General features: G+C 41.1%; 1 protein-coding gene across 3 annotated transcripts in view; it reads right to left on the bottom strand.

Annotated features, from left to right (window-relative positions):
- Window positions 1-6,230, bottom strand: part of CASP8AP2 (caspase 8 associated protein 2) — a 39,942-nt gene extending 33,712 nt beyond the window's left edge. For all 3 annotated transcript variants that reach the window (XM_030315969.1, XM_030315972.1, XM_030315970.1), the window contains exon 1: window positions 6,170-6,230. The gene's annotated coding sequence lies outside the window, so the exon portion shown is untranslated. The remainder of the gene's footprint in view (window positions 1-6,169) is intronic.
- Between the last annotated feature and the right edge of the window lie 8,055 nt (window positions 6,231-14,285).

Below are 14,285 nucleotides of genomic sequence, written 5' to 3'. Positions count from 1 at the left end.
TTATTGAATTAAGCTTCCCTAGCACAGAACTACAAGGCCTTTCCAGAAATATCACTACTTTTCTCACACTGCTACTCTAACCTACCCTATTCAGCCACATGAGATATTCTGTACTACCACAGCATATTTCTATTTTTTTTAATGCTTATTTATTTATTTATTTATTTATTTTGACAGAGAACAGGGAGAGGGGGAGGGGGAGAGGTGGGGAGACAGAACCCAAGCAGGCTCCAGCTCCATGCTGTCAGCACAGAGCTTGACACAGGGCTCAAATTCATGAACCGTGGGATCATGCTCTGAGCTGAAATCAAGTCGGACACTTAACCAACTGAGCCACCCAGGTGCCCCTACCAAAGCATGTTTCTATAATGCGAGGCAGCACACACATTATTGAGAAATAGAGAAATGATGTTAGTGTAATGCAGAAACTATACTGGTTCACACAGGGTTCTTCCCAGATCATTACAGTTTTGCACCATTAACAGCAGCTAAATGCAGCAACTCTTGAAGGAATCTAGTCCTACACTGATGCCCTTACCCTAGGTGCCCATCACTCTCCTTTCTTCCTCTTGTCTCAGTACAGTAACAGGCTCTGTCTTGCAAGGGTGTAAGCATGATTTTCCTCAATCTTTGTCAGGGTAGAAATAACCCAAATACCAGGCAATAAGCCAAAGCCATCCAGTCTGCCATCACAGTATTCACATCAAACCTGCAACCTGTGTTTATGTCCCTCTGTTCTTGTTTCCACAAATCAACAGCTTCAATTCTTCCTTTTCCTCCTTCCATCAGCCTATTTCATCTTTCTTCTTTCTTGAGAAAAAATCTATATTGACTGAGATATTCATTAGGAATTTTACTTGCCTTAACTATGCCAACATTTTAATTAAAATTGTTATTGTTCCTGTTGGTGCTCTAGTAACATGAGTAGACAGGTTTTGAGTATTCTGCCCCTATTTTTCCTATAAACCCTGTTTTGGTGAGTTACAGAACTAAAGGTTTTTCAAAAATGCATACATTAAAGCAGAAATGTCTGTACTTGCAGTTCCTGAATTATGCCATGAACCTCAACTCCACAATCTCTTGCTCATTCTATTGCCCTGCCTGGTCTGCTCATCCTCTCCCCAACCCAGCTACCATAAAAGAGAACCCCCTTTTCTGGAGACATAGTCAACCCTCATTCCCTTATTGTACTGACATACTAAATACATCATTACATTTAGCTACCTCCATTGCAATCATTTGCTTTCTAAAGTTGTTCTTAGAGGCACCTGGGTAGCTCAGTTAAGCATACAACTTTTGGTTTTGGCTCAGGTCATGATGTCAGGGTTCGTGGGTTCAAGTTTTGCATCAGGCTCCGCACTATCAGTGCGGAGCCTGCTTGGAATCCTCCCTCTCTCTTCTTTCTCTGCCCCTTCTCTGTTCACTCACAGGGCCAGGGCCAGGCAGGGCAGGGCAGGGCAGGGCAGGGAAGAGAAAGAGCGGAAGAAAGGAAGAAAGGGAAAGAAAAGAAAAAAAAGTTGTTTTTAGACTTCAGCATGTTTTTAGACTTCTAACCTGAAGGAGTTAGAACAAAAGACTGATGAGTCCCATTCCCCCAGTTTTTGATTCTGTAGGTCTAGAGTGAGACATGAATATCTGCAACTCTAAAAAGTTCTCAGGTCACGCTGCTAGTTCAAGGACTACACTTTGAGAACTACCTTTTTAATTTTTTAATTTTTATTTTTTAAAGATTTTATTTTTAACTAATCTCTACACCCAATGTGGGGCTTGAACTTAACAACCCCCAAGACCACAAATCACATGCTCCACCGACTGAGCCAGCCAGATGCCCTAAGAACTACCTTTTTTAGACTAGTGCTGTCCAATAGAACTTTCTATAATGACAAAAATGTCCTATATCTGAGCTGTCCAATATAACACTAACCACATGTGACTACTGAGTACATAAAATATGCATAGTGTGACTGAGTACATTAGTCTCCTATTGCTGCTCTAACAACTTACCACAAACTTAGTGTCTTAACACATATTATCTTACAATCTCATTTGCCACGAAAAGCTCACAGAAAGGATTTCACAGAGCTGTGGTTATTACCATTTCAATAACACCTAACTAGCTCTAAATGCTATTGGGCTCTTATAAAAATGCTTTTGAATGTTGTACTAAGGCAATGAACTCCTGGACATCAGTATCTTATTTTCTATACCTGAAAAGCAAAATTTATTACGTTGTGTTAAACACTTGATGAACAAACACAAGGGGGTAAGGGATAAAGAGTAAATACTGCCACAAAAAGTAGGGGTACCAGATCAGATTTATAGACCCCTCTGCTGCCACCTCACAGTGCTGGAAAATTAGGAACTGTTTGTACTAAAACACAAACCAACAGTCAGCAATAAGATGCTAAAGTTAATAAACACATTCCTGTAAGTCCCAATTCACCAAGACCAAAACCAAAAGAGATCATCAACATCTGTCGCCTCCTGACATCTCTACTTCTTTCACTGGCACTAGCATTCCCTAATAGCCTTCTGATACAAGTCCACAATGTTTCTCCCATTTATCCTCGTTCTTTCCTTCTGAATTTTATTTCAGGCTCCACTATACCTATCTAATTATCTCCTCTCTCCAAATATATGCCACACACAATTGCTGGATTCGTTTTTCAGAAGCAATCCTGCTCATTATCACTTCTTGCTCAAAAACTTTCCATTACTTCCCAATGTCTACTGAATAAAGCCCAAACGCCTTACCATGATACACACTAATGCCTACCTTTCTAGCTCCATCATTCACTATCCCAAGGTTTCCAAAATCCCAAGGTTCAGTGAAACTGGGTTCCCGTTTGCAAACACAATTCCTATACCATCTCCCCACTACATCTATGAGCTCACAAGGAAGTATGGGTGTGAATACCTACAGATTAGAATTTGAGAAATGAGGGGTTTAATAATTTATTTTTTTATTTACATCCAAGTTAGCATATAATGTAACAGTGATTTCAGGAGTAGATTCATTAACGCCCCTTACCCATTTATCCCATCCCCCCTCCCACAACCCCTCCAGCAACCCTTTGTTTGTTCACCATATTTAAGAGTCTCTTAGGGGCGCCTGAGTGGCTCAGTCAGTTAAGAATAAGCATCGACTTTGGCTCAGGTCATGATCTCACAGTTCATGGGTTCAAGACCCGCATCAGGCTCTGTGCTGACGGCTGGGGCCTGGAGCCTGCTTCAGATTGTGTCTCCCTCTCTCTCTCTGCCCCTCCCCTGCTCACTCTGTCTGTCTCTGTCTCTCAATAATAAATAAACATTAAAAAATAATAAAAACAGTCTCTTATGTTTTGTCTCCCTCCCTGTTTTTATATTATTCTTGCTTCCCTTCCCTTATGTTCATCTGTTTTGTATCTTAAAGTCCTCATATGAGTGAAGTCGTATATTTGTCTTTCTCTGACTAATTTCACTTAGCATAATACCCTCTAGTTCCATCCACAGAGTTGCAAATGGCAAGAGAGAAATGAGGTTTTAGAAGTCAGGTGATATATTACACGATTAAGATACTTGGACTTCATCCAGTAGAGAATGAGAGAAACCACTGAAGGTTTTTAAAGCAAGAGAATATCACGATCAAATCTGCATTCCAGGAATTTAACTCTAGCAAGAAAAGTATTGAAAACATTAGTACCAAAAGATAAAGACTATTAAAACAGTGCAGGAGACAATGAGGGGTGACGAAGTCATCAGTAGTGGAAATAAGAAGCAGATCTGAGATTTGTGACAGAATCAAAGATTTAATGGAAAGTGTATTCGAATGTTCAATCTTGACCACTTCAAAACCAGAGCCTGAGTTATCTTTTCAAAATGCAAATCTGATCATGTTCCCTCCTCTACTTAAAACCATTCAGTGCTTCCTGCTGATTTTAGATTTAAAAATTTTTTCACAACTCTGCTTGCAAAGTCTAGGGAGACCTGGCCTCTGCCCACAATTCCAGAGATAGTCTGTATCCTTCTTCCCCATTTCCCAGCAGGCAGTCTTTACTCTTGATCATACTGACCTTCTTTCAGCTCTTCGGCCATGCCAATTGTTCCCTCCCACCACAGGGCCTCTGCAGGGAATGCTCTTTCCTCAATGCTCTACCATCACTCAACTCCTCGCTGGTATTTTGTCTTAAGTAATGTTTGAGCCTTCCCTGGCTACTCTCTCTCTCCACTATGTCAGGCCCTCTGTTACAAACTCTTATACCACTGTGTCCTTTCTCGATACGGCCTCTTTTCAGTTTATAATTACATTTTTGTGCGATTCCTACAGAAATGTCCATCTCACCCACTGGAATGTAAGATCCATGAAGACCAGGACTGACTCTGTTCTGTTCACCACTGTATCACCAGCTCTCAGGACAGGGCCTTGCAAGTTAGTAGGTAATAAAAAATTATATTTGTTGAATTACTGAAATCCCCAATTTATTAACAATAACTCCAAAGTTCCTAGCTTTGGTAACAAGGTAGTCATGCTTTTAACTGAAATAGAGAACCAAAGAAGACATAAGTTATCTGTATGACATCCAGGTGAAGATGTCTAATAGACAACAGGAAACAGGAGTATGTAGCACAAAAGACAAAACATAATTGGTAGAATTGAGAGTTGAGATTACTGTCTTGAAATCACAAAGGCTAGTGATTCTCCTAAAATAGAAGGGAGGAGGGAAAAGAGGAAGGATTATGTATCAGAATCTCTTGGAAAGAGGGGTTTTATTCACATTTGCTCTCACTTTCCCCTAAATGAGGACCTCAATATATAATTAGAGGGACTACTGACAGAGGAGTGTTGCACCTAAACAGTGTAAAGGCAAAGGTTTACATGTTTAAAACCATGATGATCAAAGAAAAGAGTTGAAAGCTCACTCATAATCATTTTAGGAACAAAGCACATGAAAGGAGGATTACCTAGCCTTTTGTGATAGGACAATGTCTTAAAGACAGTCTAAAGGAAATTTTCCTTAAAAAAAAAAAATTGAAGGAATGAAGTTAAGCATTTATAGAGGAAAACAGGAAAAAACCAGGGGAGGAGGAGAGTGTCTTTTAAGGTTCCTGGGAAAGGTTAAATCTAATACACCAAGATCCCCAAAGAAAATGTAAAGAGAAAATAACAAACACTACATATACTGAACACTACGTGCCAGGGCCTTAAATGTTCCAAATACATTATTTTAAATCTTCCCCAAATCCCGAGAAGTATATACTATTCTTTTTCCCGTTTCACAGTTGAGGAAACATATAACAAATTATTAAGAAACTTGCCCCAAGGTCAAACAGGTGTTAAATGGAATATTTGGGATTAGATTCCCACTGTCTTTAAAGCCAAATAACAAAATCAAGAATATTCGTGAGAAAAGTATATATTTTTTTCTTTGAAAGGGGGCCACCTCTTGTGAAATGGGAAGAAATGCTAGAAGATAATTGGGGTGGGGGTGGGGAAATTTTTGCTCTGGTCTCTGTCCTCCAATCAAAGAAGCGCTGAGTGAGATGGGGGAGGGGCACTGAGGAAGGGTAGAGGTTTGGAGCTATAGCTGCGGAGAATGGGAAAGACCAGGGAGGAATCTGGGAAAGGCCAGGGAAGAATCAGTCAATGCCAACCCGATCCCTGAAGCACAAATCCTGAGATTCTGCACATTCTACATTAACATCTGAGTTGGGGCCAACTATGTGTCAGGTATGGTTCTAGGCGTTGTGGAGATAACTTCTCTGGGTATAAGAGTAGCGAAAACAACGACATCAATGATCACCTTACACTTAACGAAAGACCCATTCCTCCAGAATCCCATCCGGAAGCTTCAAGAAGTGCATTCCAAGACAAGATTGGTTTTGGGGGGAGGGGCGGGAGGAGCGGTCGAAAGCGTAGTTCCTACGTGCTCTCACCCCAATTCCCCCCTGGATCCTCTCGAGGGACCAGAGAGGAACGCGAATGCTAGCCCTGAAACTGCACCCGAGGGCAGCGGGAAAGCGGCTACCTAAGGGCCCCGGACATCAGGCGCGCCCCCCCCCTTCCCCGACTCCGTGATTCTCTTCGACGCCTGGGCTCCCCGAAAACCGCTTGCTTCCGCTTGGAGCACTACCGTGCCATACAGCCTATTCCCAAGAGCCCCGAGCGGACCGGACCCCCACATCAACTTACCCGCCCTGCCCAGCCCAAGATAGCTGGGGCTCCTTTCTGGACACCGAGGTCTCCCAGGCATCTCCACCAATGCCAGAACGCACTCAGGACGGGGAGGCGGGACCGAGCACCCATGGCCAATCAGACCAGACGTACAGCACGTCCCGGCGCACAGAACTAGTTCCCGCCTTTAGGAGGGCGAAAAAAAAAAAAACACGATTGGCGCCAAACTCTCGTAAGCTGGTGCGGAGTTTAAGGGAAAGGGGCGGGGCCTACGCTGTTGCAGGAAGGGGCGGGGCTTGGAGCTGTTCAGGGCGGAGTCTGGGAGAAGCTCTTTAATGAAAGGGAAAGTAAACTTTAAGGCCCTGTCATTTATTTGGTCTTTTATTCTATAAATTCTGTTGAGTATGAACCGTGTGCTAGACGTGGTGCTGGACACTGGCTCGATAATGATAAATAAACACTGTTCCTTGCCCTCAGACACTTTGCTACATAATAGGCAAATAATTTAGGCCAGGTTGTTGAGAGCTTTGAAGAGGGGATACCAAGTAAAGTGGGGTAGGAGGAACAGGAGAGCTTTTTAGAGGGTAGAATACCTGAATTGTCTTATAGAACATGCAGGAACTAGAGGTGCCCCTAGGGTCTAGCCTACGGGGGCGGGGCCTACGCCATTGATTGGTAGGGAAGTAAACCAAAAACAACTTCCTCTGCTACCTGATCTGGGGATCTTCCTCTTGATCTCTAACCGTTTCCTCCTGTTTGTCCATTTTAATAACTTGTAACTGTCATATCGACTCGTATATTTTTAAATTTTCTGGAAAGACCTCCATTTGGCAGAATATGTTCTGGGAGAACACCAATTTCCCAGATTCTCTCCCAATCGCTTTGTTTCGGAGAAGTCAGTCAGACAGGCAAGCATTCCAGGTAGTGGAGACGGAAAGAGTAGAGGGTGTGCAACCATAAGGCGTTTATTGTTGCTGGAGCATGAAGTGTGAGATGAGGCTGGCGGGGAAGCTATGGGTCAGAACTTGAAAGGCTATATATGCATACCTATATACACATATACATGTATGTATATATATGTCAACGAACTTGGAATTTATCTTTATTTATTTTTTTTTATTTTTTTTTTAATTTTTTTTTTCAACGTTTATTTATTTTTGGGACAGAGAGAGACAGAGCATGAACGGGGGAGGGGCAGAGAGAGAGGGAGACACAGAATCGGAAACAGGCTCCAGGCTCTGAGCAGTCAGCACAGAGCCCGACGCGGGGCTCGAACTCACGGACCGCGAGATCGTGACCTGGCTGAAGTCGGACGCTTAACCGACTGCGCCACCCAGGCGCCCCTGGAATTTATCTTTAAATGATGAGGCATTGAAGGATTTTATGCTTGGTGCGGTGGTGATCTGATTTGCATTATTAAAATCCTCTGGCCTTGAGAAGAAGTTTCAGATGTTATTACAGAGATCAGGCTAGAGAAAATGAGGATCTGAAGGAAATGGTAGGCAACAGGATAGATTTGAAAATATTTAGGAGATGAAATCAACAAATTTAGCAATTGATTGAATATTGGTTTTCAGCATAGGTGCATAATGATGACATTCACCAAAAAATATTAATGGAGGGGCGCCTGGGTGGCTCAGTCGGTTGAGCGTCCGACTTCGGCTCAGGTCATGATCTAGCCGTCCGTGAGTTCGAGCCCCGCGTCGGGCTCTGTGCTGACAGCTCAGAGCCTGGAGCCTGTTTCGGATTCTGTGTCTCCCTCTCTCTCTGACCCTCCCCCATTCATGCTCTGTCTGTCTCTGTCTCAAAAATAAATAAATGTCAAAAAAATTAAAAAAATATATACTAATGGAGAACATAAAATATATATCTCGAAAATAACTGAAGTTTTCCCCCAAAATTATCTTTCAGAGAAGAATGACCTTATTACTGATGTACTTACAAAGCCTCTCATTTTACTAGTACTTCTTAAAAACTTTACATTGACTAGAAAGTAGTGATTGGTTTAAAAATATTTGCTTAGGAGCGCCTGGGTGGCTCAGTTGGTTAGGCCTCTGACTTCAGCTCAGGTCATGATCTCACAGCTCATGAGTTCAAGCCCAGAGTAGGGCTCCGTGCTGATAGCTCTGCTTTGGAATCTGTGTCTCCCTCTTTCCCGTGTAGAGCTCTGTGCTTCTGTGCTGACAGCGCTGCTTTGGAATCAATCTCCCTCTTTCTCTGTTTCTCTCTCTCTGTCTCAAAAATAAACATTTTAAAAAATGTATTTGCTCGGAAAGACCTCAACCAATGCCAAATTGGGAATTTGGGATACTTACGGAACAGAAGTCAACTGAAGGTATTTTTTTTTAAGAAAACAAAGAAATGTAACACAGTTACATGTTTTATTAAGTCTGAACTCACAATTGCAAATGTTGCTTAAAAAAAAAAAAAAAAAAAGCAAATTCCGGGCGCCTGGGTGGCTCAGTCGGCTCAGGTCATGATCTCACAGTTCGTGAGTTGAAGCCCCTCATCTGGCTCTATGCTGACAGCTCAGAGGCTGGAGCCTGCTTCCAATTGTGTGTCTCCCTCTCTCTCTGCTCCTCCCCTGCTCACATGCTGTCTCTCTCTCAAAAATAAATAAAGATTAAAAAAAGATTATATTAAAAAAACACAAATTCTAGGGGCACTTAGCTGGCTTAGTAGAGCATGTGACTCTTGATCCTCTTGATCTTGGGGTAGTGAGTTCAAGCCCCACCTTGGGCATAAAGCTTACTTAAATAACAACAGGAAAAAAAAGCAACTCCTGAAGATGTCTATATGTACTTATATTGGGTAATCTCCTAGGGATAGTGTTAAGGAAGGAAAAAGTACAGTATGGTCAGTATGGTATGCTAGCTTTTGTATAAGAAAAAAATGAGTGAAAGAATGAGTGAAAGAAATGCAGTACATATATTTGCTTGTTTTTGCATAAAAAACACTTGAAGGGTAGGGGCCCCTGGGTGGCTCAAACGTTTAAGTGTCCGACTTTGGTTCAGGTCATAATCTCGCGGTTTGTGAGTTCGAGCCCCACGTTGGGCTCTGTGCTGACAGCTCACAGCCTGGAGCCTGCTTCGGATTCTGTGTCTCCCTCTCTCTCTCTGCCCCTCCCTCACTTGTGCTCTCTCTCTCTCTCTCTCTCTCTCAAAAATAAATAGTGTAAAAAAAAAACACTTGAAGGGTAAATTAGAACTTAATAAAAGGGTAATTTGGGGTGCCTGGGTGGCTCGGTTGGTTGAGCAATTGACTCTTGATCTCAGCTCGGTTGTTGATCGCAGGGTTGTGAGTTCAAGACCCATGTCAGGCTCCAAGCTGGGTGTGGAGCCTACTTAAAAAAAAAAAAAAAAAAAGTGGGGCGCCTGGGTGGCTCAGTGGGTTAAGCAACTGACTTCAGCTCAGGTCTTGATCTCATGGTTCATGGGTTCGAGCCCCGCATTGGGCTCTGTGCAGACAGCTCAGAGCCTGGAGCCTGCTTCGGATTCTGTGTCTCCCTCTCTCTGCCCCTCCCCCACTCGTGCTCTGTCTCTTCCTCTCTCTCAAAAATAAATAAAACGTAAAAAAAAATTTTTTTTAATAAAAAATTTTTAAAAAGGGTAATTCTTCAGGGAAAAAGACAGCTTTTTTTTTTGATAACAGCTTTATTGACATATAATTCACATACCATATATTTCACCTATGTAAAGTGCTGAGTTTTCCTTTTTATAACCTTTTGCTTTTGAATCACAGAAGTGTTTCATATATTCAAAAACTGAATCAAATCAGAAGGAAAAAATGCAAAAATTGAAAATAAATTGAAATAAATGAAACTGTGTAAATGAGAGAAATATAACCACTCAAACCAATAATAAGTGACATTTGAACACAGTGGTCTGACTATACATCATTAGTGGGATATATTCCAAGCACAAAAAGGACTGCAAAGAAATCTTATACTTTATGCAGTAGTTTTATTGTTAGTCTCAATATTGTAATTTTGAAACTATTTCATGTATATTATAAGATAAAGAAGTGTGTAATATGTTAATAATTTTAGGAACCAAGATACTTGGTGAAAGCAGCCACAGATAACATATAAACAAATTAATATGACTGTGTTTCAATAAAGCTTTATTTATAGAGACTGAAATTTGAATTTTATATTTTTTACCTGTCACAAAATATTATCCTTCTTTTGATTGTATTCCCAACCACTTAAAAATGTAAAAGCTATTCTTTGCTTATAGACCAAAATGTACAACACCAGTCAATGAGCAAGATTTGGTCCATGGGCTGTAGTTTGCTGACACTGCTTTAAAGTCTCATCGCTTGGTACTCCCTCACAGGCACTATGCTTCCTACTGGCCCTACAAAACATTTTTTTCTTTTTTTTAAAGATTTTATTATTTATTATTTATTTTTATTTTTTGTAATAAATTAATGTGGGGCTCAAACTCATGAACCATGAGATCATGACCTGAGCCAAAATCCAGAGCCAGACGTTTAACTGACTGAGCCACCCAGGCACCCCTAACCAAGACATTCTTTAAGAAGTTGGAGGACTTGCACTGTTAGTGAGCAGTGAGATGATTGATTTAATGTGTTAACTTATCTAGGTCACAGGCCCATATGTTTGGTTACATATTCTTTCTGGTTATGTCTGTGATAATGTTTCTGCCTGAAATGGTTGAATGAATAAAGTAGATTGCCCTCAGGGGGACTGGGTGGCTCAGTCGGTTAAGAATCCGACTTGGGGTCAGGTCATGATCTCACGAGTTCTTGAGTTTGAGCTCTGCATCTGGCTCTGTGCTGACGGCTGGAGCCTGAAGCCTGCTTCAGTTTCTGTGTCTCCCTCTCTCTCTGCCCCTCCCCTACTACTGCTCTGTCTGTCACCCCCTCTCTCTCTAAAGTAAAAAAAATCTAAAAAAAATTTTTTTCATAAAAAATAGGGCACCTGAGTGGCTCAGCTGGTTAAGCATCCAACTTCTCAGGTCATGACCTTGTGGTTCTTGGGTTTGAGCCCCCATTGGACTCTGTGCTGGCAGATTAGAGCCTGTAGTCTGCTTCAGATTCTGTGTCTCCCTCTCTCTCTGCCCATTCCCCACTTTCACTCTGTCTCTCTCTCTCTCTCTCTCAAAAATAAACATTAAAAAAATCATTTAAATAATAAATAAATAAATAAATAAATAAATAAATAAAGTAGATTGCCCTCACCACTGTGGGTATCATCCAATCAATTGGAGGTCTGAATAGAACAACCAGGTGGAGGAAGAGAGAATTTACTCTGATTTAGATCTGGAACATTGATTTTCTCTTGCTCTGGGAGTAGAACTTAGACCATTAGTGCTTCTGTGTTTCAGGTCTTTGGAATCAGACTAGAACTGCACCACTAACTTTCCTGGATCTCCAGCTTCCAGGTGGTAGATCATGGGACTTCCTAGACCTTGTAAGTTCATGAGTCAATTCCATATATGTCAAATATATATAATAGGATATTATAGGAAATATTTGTTTATACATAAGCATCTTGTATTGTTTCTGTTTCTCTGGAGAATCTTGACTACTACAACAGATTTCAAGACTCAATATAAAGCTACAATATTTATGACAATGTGGCATTACTGCAAGTATAGACAAATGGCCTAATGGAACAGAATGGAGAGTCTAGGAACAGAACCACACATACAGGGTTACTTGATTTATGATAAAGACAATAAAGGATTATCTTCCAAGTGGGAGAGAAAAACCCAGCCACAATAGTTTCTCCAGCAATGAATGAGATGTGGCAATCAGGGGAAAGTGAAACATACCAAATGAGTAATGTCAGTCAAAAGACACCATGGCACAGAATATCAGTATTCTGACCAGGGCTCAGTGATGTGGCATATCAGTATGTGAAAACGAGGGCCCGAATTTATGTCGAAGGGAAAGTAGACTATGGTGAATATACAGATAAAAATAATGTGAGGCAACAAGCAACAATAAATATAACTGATAACATTTTATTTCTGAGAGACCAGACCAAAGACAAGGCATAGAGTGGACGATTCTTCTTTGGTCATTGTTTAGTGCAGTTTCATTTCCAAATCATGTATATAGTCTTTACAGTTCCTAGGGACAAGAATTTATTCTTTTACATAAAAATAAAAGGTGTCTTTTCAATAAAGGTGGGGAGCAACTGGATATCTATATGGAAATAAACCATGGATTACTTTTAAAAAATATTTTTAAAAAAGGGGTGTCTGAATGGCTTAGTCAGTATACCACGAGACTCTTGATCTTGGGATAGCAAGTTCCATTTGGCATATAAATAACTTAAAAAAATAATGTTAAAAAATTTACTGTACTGTACTTCACACCATGCATAAAAATTAGTTTAAGACAGATTATAGATTTAAATGTAAAAGTTGGGGCACCTGAGTGGCTCACTCAGTTAAACAACTGACTCTTAATATCAGCTCAGGTCATGATCTCACCATTTTGTGAGATCAAGACTGCACTGGGCTCTGCACTAACAACACAGGGCCTGCTTGAGATTCTCTCTCTCTCCCTCTCTCTCTCTCTCTCTCCCTCTCTGCCCCTCCCCTACTCTCTCTCTCTCAAAATAAATAAATAAACATTTAATATAAGTAAATAGAGGTACCTGGGTGGCTCAGTCAGTTGAGCATCCAATTTCAACTCAGGTCATGATCTCATGGTTCATGGGTTTGAGCCCCGCATTGGGCTCTGTGCTGACATCTGGGATCCTGGAGCCTGCTTTGGATTCAATGCCTCCCCCTCTCTCTGCCCCTTCCTCCCCCCCCCCCCCCCGCCACCCCCACACACACTCTCTCTCTCTCTCTCAAAAATAAACACAAAAAATATTTTTTAATAATAATATAAATAAATAAATGTAAAAGTTAAATCATAAAGCTTCTAGAAAAAAATAGAAGGATTATGATTTAATGACTTTGGTGTAGCCAAAGATTTTTTTTTAAACAGGCCAAGAAAGTACTGACCATAAAACATTATTAAAATGAACTTTACTAAAAATTAAGAACTTTAGGGGGTGCCTGGGTGGCTCAGTTGGTTAATTGGCCAACTCTTGATCTTGGCTCAGGTCATGATCTCGAAGTTCATGAGATCAAGCCTCATGTTGGGCTCAGTGCTAATGGTGCGGAGCCTGCATGGAATTCTCTATCTCTCCCTCTCTCCCTGCCCCTCTCCTGCTTGCGTGCATGCTCTCTCTCTCTCACTCTCTCTCTCTCTCAAAAATAAATAAATGAACTTTAAAAAAATTAAGAACTTTAGTTCAACAGATATCATTAAGATAGTAAAAAGGGAAGCTACTGTAAGAGAGGAAAGTCTTCCGCTCTATCTTGTAGGTTCATAACTGCATCTATGAAATAAACTGACAAAAGGCAGATTAACAGGATAAAAGGAATACAGATTTATTTGTTTATTTATTTATTACAAACTCACTGATTTTAATATCATATGCATCACAGTGTCATCATGGGGGGGGGACTGTATACCCAAAAAAGCAGTGAGCTGTGAAAAATTTTTTTTAATGTTTATTATTTTTGAGAGAAAGAGACAGGCAGAGAGCAAGCAGGGGAGGGGCAGAGAGAGAGGAGACACAGAATCGGAAGCAGGCTCCAAGTTCTGAGATGTCAGCACAGAGCCCAACATGGGGCTCAACCTCACAGACCGTGATATCATGACCTGACCTCAACCTGAATTGAGACGGACACTCAACTGACTGAGCCACCCAGTCGCCACCCTATGAAATCTTGTATACCATCTTACTAGGGGAAGGTTGAAGGGGTATGTAAACTTTTAGGGGAGAGTCAATGAGTTTTAGGAAAGATGAATAAACCCTTAGTAGTAGATAGTAGGGTAGTTTGTGACAAAATGTATCTGGGTATGGTGTAGACTTCTAGTCTCCTCTTCTGTGTTAAGATTCAATCTTCCCTGACCGATGAAACTCCCAGGAAGGGGATTTATGACAGTTGAGTTCCTTTTGGAGGATCTGTCTCTAGGCAGATAAAGGGAGTTCAGAGAAAGCCTCTCCCTGCATTTACTGTTTTTCAAGTGCCCTACAGCTCAAAATAATCAATATACCAGAGCAGTATATTTTAGGGTGGAATGTCCTAGGCTTCTT

This window comes from Lynx canadensis, chromosome B2 (assembly GCF_007474595.2).
Source record: "Lynx canadensis isolate LIC74 chromosome B2, mLynCan4.pri.v2, whole genome shotgun sequence".
Classification (NCBI taxonomy): domain Eukaryota; kingdom Metazoa; phylum Chordata; class Mammalia; order Carnivora; family Felidae; genus Lynx; species Lynx canadensis.
Note: the sequence above shows the minus strand (reverse complement) of the source record. Positions and strands in the feature narration are given on the sequence as shown.